Consider the following 8,910-nt stretch of genomic DNA (forward strand, 5'->3'; position numbering starts at 1 on the left):
CTGGGGCGGGCGGGGGCGGTGCGGGAGCGGCCCCGGGGCGCGGCGAGCCCCGTCAGCGGGGCAGGGCTGGGCTCAGCCGCTCCCCCCGCAGCTCTCGTTCCGCTCCGTGCCCGCGGGTGAGCGGCCCCCGCCGCCTGTGACACGCGTGGGGGTCCTGCCCTCGCCGGGGGAGCTGCGGGGCCCGCGCCCGCTCCGGGAGAGGTGTTTTCGCCAGGTGTTGGCCCGACACACGCAGAGCGCCCCTGCTAATTGGTTTCCCGGGGAGCTTGTCTCTGAGAGCGTCTCATTATGCAAGAAACGCTCTCTCCTTTTGTCCCATGCTCTGCATATTTTACCATAAAATGTTCGTCTCCGCTTCTGCAGAGCTGTGGCTCCGCCGTGCAGGAGTCTGACCCCGGCGGTGCCTGTGCCTCGTCCCCGTGTTCCCACTCCCCATCCCGGTGCTCCCTGTGCCTCCAGGGAGCATCACAGGTGGGGTGTGTGTCGGGTCCAGCCCATGCCCAGGGGCTGTGCCGCGGCTGGCAGAAGGGGCACCATGAGCCAGGGACATTTTGCAGCCCTTTGTACTCACCTTGTTCATAGGGACTCCAACCTGCCTGCCCTGCACGGTCCGGCTCATCTGCGACTGCTGCAGTAGCCCTCTGCAGCCCCAGGAAACTGCAAGGCCCAGGAATTGGCGGTGTTTGGAGTGCTCTCTTCGAGAGAGAACAGCGGCGGCACCGCCTGGGCAGATGCCAGACACAGCAACAGGTTTTGGTGGGAGGTCAGGGCAGTGCCAGCCAAGGGGAAAGCAGTGATGAAGTTACCCGCTACAGTCTCAACTCAATTAAAGCTATTGATTAATCAATTAGAATAGGCTTGGCTCAATTTCTGAGTAATAATCCAAACTCTCCATCGCAGGGAGTGGCATCCATGCTCCTAATACGTGTCCCCAGTGCAGGGGGCTCGGAAAGGCGCTTGCTGAGGCCATGCAGTGCTCCAGCCCTGGCTATCCTGGCCACATCTCCAGCTGCAGCCCAGGCACCTGGCAGGGTCAAAGCCCAGGATTTTTGGTGTGTGGAGCTGGGAAGCTTTGCTGGGGGAAGGGGGTTGTCAGTGAATGAACACAGGGCTGAGCCCCAGCCTGTGGGTGACCCCAGCAGCCAGATGGGAATGTGGGGACTCCTCAGGCAAACCTGCCCTGCTGATGGCAGGTGAAGCTGCTGGGCCCCGCGCTGAAGCATTAATGGCATCTTTATATCCCCGGTAATATATTGCATTGATTTTCTCTTGTTATAACTGTGGTTCCTGCATTGCAGGACCGTGTTTTGTCACTTTACCTTGACAGGACGCAGTGGATTTACTTGCAGCTCTGGGGCCCTGTGCCACGCTGGTGCTGGGGCCTGTGCCCGGTGCCCACTGTTTGGGGAGCTGGAATGATGAGTGTGGGGTCAGACAGGCACCTGCGTCCCCCAGGGAGATGAGGAGGGGGCCGAACTGGTGTGGGAGGGCAGCTCCACACCAAGCATCCCCGCTGCTGCAGGAGTTTTATGGGCACAAGGAACACTGTAGCTCCTGCCCATTTTATTATCGAGCTGACATTTCGTTGCAGATCCAGCTCTGGCCTCTGTGATGGCCAGGGTGGGGAGGCAGCGGGTGCTCCTGCGCCCCAGCACGGTGCCTTGGGGTGCCAACAGCAGCAGCAGCTGAGCCAGCCCCCCACCCAAAGCCCACTGAAGTGGGGGCACCGCTCCTCCCTATACCATAAATCCCTCAGCACATTGTGCTGCTGCAGGGAAGGTTTTATCTCTCTCCTTTATGAAACATGTTTTAATTTTAAGTTGACATTTCTGTATTTTAACTACCTGTCCCAGGCTCCCAAGTGGCTCAGCTGGCACCCTGGGGGCCGTGAGGAATGAGGTGCTGTGGGCTAGGGTGGCTGTCTGGCACAGTCCTACTGACACTTGTTATCCCTGTCCCTCCTGGGCACCCCCAGATCTGTCCCATCCCTCTGCACCCCGTGGCTGTGCGAGGCAATCCAGGGCTGGGGCTGGGAGGGGGCACCCCAGGCATCCCTTCCTCCCAAGCTTCCTTCTCTGCTTAAAGCACCCTAATATTTTGCAACCAGGTTTGGGGTTGGGCTTTTATAGGGAGTAAATTCTAGCCTCTTTTCGTGTAGAAAAAGGCTGGGAAAGATAATCCACACGTGACCCAGCATCTTCCAGAGGCAGCTGCTTGTATTAAACCTCATGATTTTTCACCAAAGACAGTCTTCCTTAAACCCATCCCCTCGGGATGCTTAGGGACCAAGAGATGAAAAGCCTCTCCAGCAGGATCCAGCACCAACCCAGCCATGTGTCCCCACAGCCAGTGTGTCCCCACGATGGCTGTGCCCAAACACCCCCCACCCCTGCTCCCCTATGTTGGGGCAGGCTTTGCTGAGCAATGTGACCCTGCCAGCTGCACCTACATCCCCAGTTCCCCTTGCCCAGAATCCCACCTGAATTTCTTGGACCTCCCTTTTTTTCATGGCCCTGGGCACCGGTGATGGGTTGGCTCAAGAGCCTGGCACGAAAGGGAGGCACGAGCCCTGGTGCCATCTGGGGACTTCTTGGTGGGATCGTCGCTCTGTCAGGTCCTTCTCCTCTTACTGTGGTCCGTGCATCCCGTGCAGAGTTAATTTGTTAATTAGCATCTTTCTGCTGCTGAGCCACCTGTTTTGCTGCTGTCGAAGTCTGCTGTGCCCTTCGCAGCCACCTTTGCTGCTCAGTCACCTCAGTGGAGGAGGTGACTTCCTCCTCCTGAAATGAAGGAGCTGCCTGGACTGCTAATGATGGGGTGCAGCAGGGCTGTGCCACAGCTGGGGCTTGCCCCAGTCCTGTAGGGTTCTCCTCCTCCTGATGGGAACTCCTTTCTCCTCCTCTCCCTCCTCTTGTTCCTCCTCCTCCTCTTCTTCATGTTTGCCTTCTATTTCTTCTTCCTCCTCCACTCCTTCCCCTCCATCCCTTCCATATCTCATCCCCTCCATCCTCTGTCCTCATCTTCCCCAAACCTCTATCCCCTCTGTCCCTCCATTCCCTCCCTTTTTTTGGTTCCAGGCACTGCACAGCACAGTGGGGGATGCAGGGGAAGACAGCGGTCCCTCCCAAACCTGTGATGAGAGATGCCTTAAGGAGCATGTTACCCCTCTCAGACCTCGATTTCTTACAGCCTCCAAAACCACTTGTGTAAAAAAAAAAGTCTACACACCATGATATGGGAAACAAATGCACAGCCTTTGCCAATTTATGGCTGTTCTTCACCAGGGAGGATCTAACTGGGTGGGAATGTGAAATAAATCTCAGTGGAGCCAAAATGAGGACTGAGCACCCCCTGTGTCCCTGCTGCTCCCAGCATCGGTGGGCCCTCCATCGGCCGGCCAGGATTTTCTTGTTATTCCAAGATTTCACAGGAAATTAATGAGGAGGCCAAATTCTCCTCCAGCTCTTGGAGGAGGCCAGGGCGGGCGGTGCCTGGGCCCGCTGAGCTGGCAGATGTTGTTTAACATTCCCGGCAGTAATTAATAGATGGTTTCATCACTCTTGTACGATTCAAGCTTGTCGTCCTGCTTCTCTCCAAATACAGAGCAGAAATATTTGTTAAACGTGGCTGGTGTTTTCTCCTGATCATTAGTGCCCGAGCGGCTCCAGCCGCTCCAGGATTTATCACCGTGCCAGAATTTCTTTTGGCCTCATGATGCTGTCGCCATCCCTCCCTCCACTGCCGGCCCCTCCTGTTGAGAGGCTCCCTTTATCACTTTCCCTCTGATTTATGTCCTGCTGGTTACACCCTCTCCTTTACACCGTGCTTATGGATTCCTCCCTTTTCCATTCATTACGCTGCAGCAGGATGGGCTTTGGTGAAATCATCTCCCCGACCAGGAGCGCCCTGTGGAATTCAACACAGCAGGGGTGTGCAGGGATCACTCCCACCACCCAGCACCCAGGGTGGGGTGCACGGGAAGGGTTCCCCTGGAGACGCTTCGCTCCACAGTGTCTGGGTGGGCTGGTGAAGCCACCCCAAGCAGTGACACGTCTGGGGACACAGCCTGGGTTGGGCACAGTGATAGCAAGTGGTGGCTTGGGGAGCAGGAGCAGAGCTGCCTTGAGGGAAGTGGCAGCCCATTAGCCAGCATCACCAGCACCCCAGGGAATCACTGCAGAGACAAATTAACTGGAACCTCCCAGCTTGTCATTAGTTATTAATAGTATGTATTAGTTATTAGTTAATAATAGTTATTTGTTATTAATAGGAGCCTCCCAGCTTGTTATCGTTCACCCACAAGCAAAAGTAAGCAGGCTGACCCAAGAGTGCCCTGCTCATGGCAATGGCATGTCAGTCCCCATGCCCAGAGTGGGGACAGGGTGGGACACAGGGAACAGGCACTCGGCAGGGCCCCAGTGGCCAACTTGTTGGGCCAGAGCAGGGCTCAGGGAGGGAAGGGGATGCTCCAACTGCTGCCCACCTGGCTGAGCAGGGGTTGGGTTCATCCGTCCCCTTCCTGGAGGTGCAGGGATCCCATGCAGCCCTGCATCTCCAGGGCACAGCCAGTCCCTGGCTCCCAACCCCACGGGGCTCAGTGACCAGGCCCGGCTCTGCCAGCCCTGGCACACTCCAACCCCGTGGCCCGTGCCGTGGGGTGCAGGAGCTGACCCGCGTGTCCCCCCTCCCCAGCATGGTCGGCTGCAGCCCGGTCACCGTGTTAAGCCATCTCTTAATTAATCAGGCTGATTGTAATGTGTTTTTAGGGCATTAAAATTCAATTGTGGAATTCTCCGCTGGCTGGGCTCGCAATGAATACAGAAGTTCGCCTAATTAGAGCTGACATGCAGCCGGCGGGAGAACCAGACGAACGGCCCCACCAGGGCTGCCGCCCGCCTCGGGCCCCTCGCCTGGCCCCCAGCACACCCAGCCCTGCCGCTGCGGGGACCAGCACCGACCGCTCCTGCCGTGGACACCCAGCCCTGGCTGCTGCCTGTCCCTGGTATCCTTGGGGACAGACAGCCCCTGCCATGCGCCTGTGCCAAACCCCTGGCCGGGCACCAGCCAAGAGCACAAGAGATGTTTCCTTATAAGCAGCATCAGGTCTTCGCTGTCATTACCACGGCAATTATCATCTCATTTGGAGTCTTTAGCTGCCATAATCTGACTCTTGCACTGATTTATTCCGCAGGTCTCTTCCCCAGCCGTGCAAGAGGGGAAGAGTCATCAATAAGGAGGCAACGAGCTCCATCTCCCGGGAAAGCCTCTCCCCGGCCGCAGCAGAGCAGAAGTGCCCCGTGGCTGGAGCATCCTCCCGGAGCAGAGCAAGGCTGTCCACATGCAGATCATGGCCCGGGCCAAACTGAAACCTGCCACCTCCAGGCACCAATCCGGAGCTGCTCCACCCAAATCTGGTCCCTGTTTATTATTTCAGCTGCTGCTGGCACCAGCACACACGGGTCTGAACTGGCCCACAGGTGGGCTGGGAAGCAGAGGGAGGTGTTCAGCCTCCGGGGACAGACAGAGTGATGCTGCAGCTTCTTTGCCTTTCTCCCGCTCCCAGACCGGGTTGTTCCTTGGTGTTTGTTGTCTCTCTGATTGCTTCAATCAGTACATCCTGTCTCTACCAGCCACCAACAGCTTCTTTGAGACTTTTCTCACCTGCATTTGCCAACTGCCAACTCACACTCGCTGCTCCCAGCAGCCCTAGGGACAGTGCCAGCAGAGCTCCCCAGGCACCACCAACTGCCCAGAGGACAGGCAGAGTGAGGGGACAAGGTTGACAGGAAAGTGCCAGGTGACTGCCAGCCCTGAGCTGTGGAATCACTCAGGGGCCACTGCCTGTGGCCACCACAGCTCCCTGGGACAGGGTTTCTCCCCTGCCTGGCTCTGGCATGGCTGTGCCAGCAAATCCCTGTTCTCCCTGCCTGCTCCTCTACCCACCCCTGCATCCCTGCCAGCAGGTAGCCGTGCTGGCCGAGTGCAGGGCAGGCTGGGGCTGTGCTGCGGCACAGTGGGCTGGGGCAGGCAGGGTGGCAGCGATTCCATCGTTCCTCACAGCTCCATCCCAGGCCGGTGACTCGGCTCCCGTCCCACCGCTGCACCCACCGCAGCTCAACCTGCCTAATGGAATCCACTTACATCCAAAATCCCCAGAAAAAAAAGCGGTAATTAATGAAGTCCCTTTCATTACCATTATGCAAATGCGATTAATTTCAGCTGTTATGAATATGCAAATATTACAATTATGATCTAATTGCCAATGTGTGTAGGGGAGCGGGCAGAATATCAAGTCTCAGACCAGGCCCCAGGAGCTTTGGGGTGTGGAGCCGCTCCAGGACGTTGCAGCAGGAGGGAAAAACCCAGCTAAAAGAGCTCTGCCTGCTCCTGTGGGCTCAGCAGAAGAGTGTGTATGGGGCACATGCAGCAGGAACACACGTCAGCCACCACCTGCCTGTGCCATGGGTCCTGTATGGGCCTTTTTTACCCACCCACAAATGCTCTGGGGGAGACTCTGCACTGCACTGTGACCCCTAACCCCTGTGCCAGGTAAGCCTGCACCAGAACTGGGGCTGCAGGGCTCCCCAGCAATGCTGTCCCCCAACCCCCAGTCCTATTCAGCCTTATAAGACGTTCACACTGGGCTGCAGGCAGGAGGAGGAGAAGGAGGAGGAGGAAGAGTAGAAGGAGGAGGAGGAGGAAGGTTACCAGGCAACGCAGTCCTGCAGGGCTGGAGGGCAATGAGGCAAATGGCAGCAGGAGGCAGAGACCTGCCTTGACCCTGCTGCCTCCCAGCTGAGGCGATGGTGGCCCCATGCCTGCATACACTGTTAGCAAGCCCCAGCTGTGTGTCACCGCTCCTGCTGCAGTCTCAGGATGGAGCCACTGTCACTATTGCTGCGAGGGGATCCTGTCCTCTGAGCCAGCTGGGCCCCCTGCCCTTCACCCACCATCGTGTGGGGGATTCAGCGTGCCCCACTGCTGGGGATGCTGTGGGCTCGTGGTGGGGCTGGGGGCGCCGGTGCTCTGGCAGGGATGCAGCAGGCAGGTTGGGCTGTGGGGAACCCCCGCGTGGGGCCACGGGGATTCTGTGTTTGGGACTACAGGGATGCCCTGTGCGGGACCACGAGGATGCTGCGTTTGGGACGACAGCGATGCCCTGCGTGGGTCCCGCTCCCGCCGGAGGGCAGGCAGGCAGGCAGCAGTCAGGGGCCGGGCCGTGCAGCCGGCAGCCAGCAGGCTGTGCTCCTGCTCGCCACAGCACTCGGATGTCACGCAGGGAAAGGCCACCGTGAGGGCACTGCCCGACCAACACCTCTCACCCCAGCGCAGCCCGGCCCGGCCGGCGGCAGCCGCTGCTCAGGGGCAGTGCCGAGCCGGTCCCAGCACCTGGAATGCACACCCTGCGTCTCCAGTGTGGGGACAGAGTGAGACTTCTCCATTGCTCACACTAATTTCAGCACCATGCGCCTTGCTGGGGGATTTCTCACACACAGGGAGGGGAAACCGAGCAAGGCAGCAGGTAGCAGTGTGCCTGGTGGGGACAGGCAGCTGCCATGCCTGCACCCCAGCAGCGCAGCCTGGGCTTGTCCCCAGCCCCAAATCCCCAAATCTCTCTCCAGACTCTTCTCATGGGGCTCACCTAGGAAGAGGAGGAGGAGAAGGAGGAGGTGGAGAGGCTCCTCAGAGCTGCTGCTCGGTTTCCAAGGTGATGAGACATAATGGCTGTTCATCCCGGCAGGGTCATCCCTCTGCGCTGGAGCCCTGGAAGAAGGGGCTGGGGAGCAGCTGCAGCCCCCAGCCCTGGCACCCCCCAGCTCCTCTCCTTGCTGGGACCAGCTGAGCACCCACAGCCTCATCCCCCTGCTCTGTGCAGGTCGGCACAGCCAGGCACTGCCCAGGGGCACAGTTTGCCTCACACAAGCTGTTTTCCCTGTCAGTCTCCATCAGTGCCTCGGAGGGACCGGAATGTTTGATTCCTCCACACATTCCTACCATGTCCTGCAGATGCTGGTGGGGTGCCAGACCAGGGGTGACCCTCCCCAGGGGGTTTCAATCCAAGAGAAACACCAATGCACAGTGTTTCTCCCCCATCTCTCCAGGGTGGTGTGGGCATCCACGGGTGCTGTCACCACGGTGTCCAGTGGCCCTCTGGTGACTTGCAGCAGGTGGTTGGTGCTCCATGCCCTGGGGTAGGTGAAGGCACACAGGTTCAACCCCGCTCCCTGCAACGCCCCTTGTGTGTTTTCCCAACTAATTGAATTCAGAGAGATTTCTTCCCAGCAGTGCCAATCGATGACCCCCGTGTTATCAGCCCCCCCCAGGCCCTCGGGATGGATATGGGCGAGGGGAAAAATTGAATTTGCAGCCATTTTCATTGGGATTTAATTGGGCAGTCTCACCTCGTTGCCTTAATCCCGGGTGCTGACGTGCACAGCCGAGACAGCAGCTCCCATTATTTATCACTTTTCAAATATTTGCCTCTTTGCAGTTGTGGGAAATCGATGCTCCTGCCTGTGGCATGCCGGGAGCGACCTGGCCGGGCGGCCGGGCGACTGGGGATCCATCAGCCACTGCCATCGCTATCGACAGGGCGATTGGGGTTTAAGAGGCACTTTGATAGCAGAACCGGCACACATTAAGTGCTCGTCATCAGGGGATGATCATGACTTATTACCGCTAATTCTCCCCGCGCACAGGCAGGGCTGCAGGGCTCTTCCTCGCTAATCACCCGCACGGCTCCGCGCCGAGGCGCCGGCGCGGGGCTCCCCCCGCTCTCCCTGGGGACAGGGATGCTGTGTCCCCCCTGTGCTCCCGGCTTGGCCCTCAGTGCCCTCGGGAATCCTTGTCCCCAGGGCGATGGGTGTTGCTGGAGGACTGGGGGTTTTCTCTGCCCCCTCACCGCACATC

This window comes from Empidonax traillii, unplaced genomic scaffold (genome assembly GCF_003031625.1).
Source record: "Empidonax traillii isolate 1590-97213 ecotype Southwest subspecies unplaced genomic scaffold, ASM303162v1 scaffold745:size721762, whole genome shotgun sequence".
Lineage (NCBI taxonomy): Eukaryota > Metazoa > Chordata > Aves > Passeriformes > Tyrannidae > Empidonax > Empidonax traillii.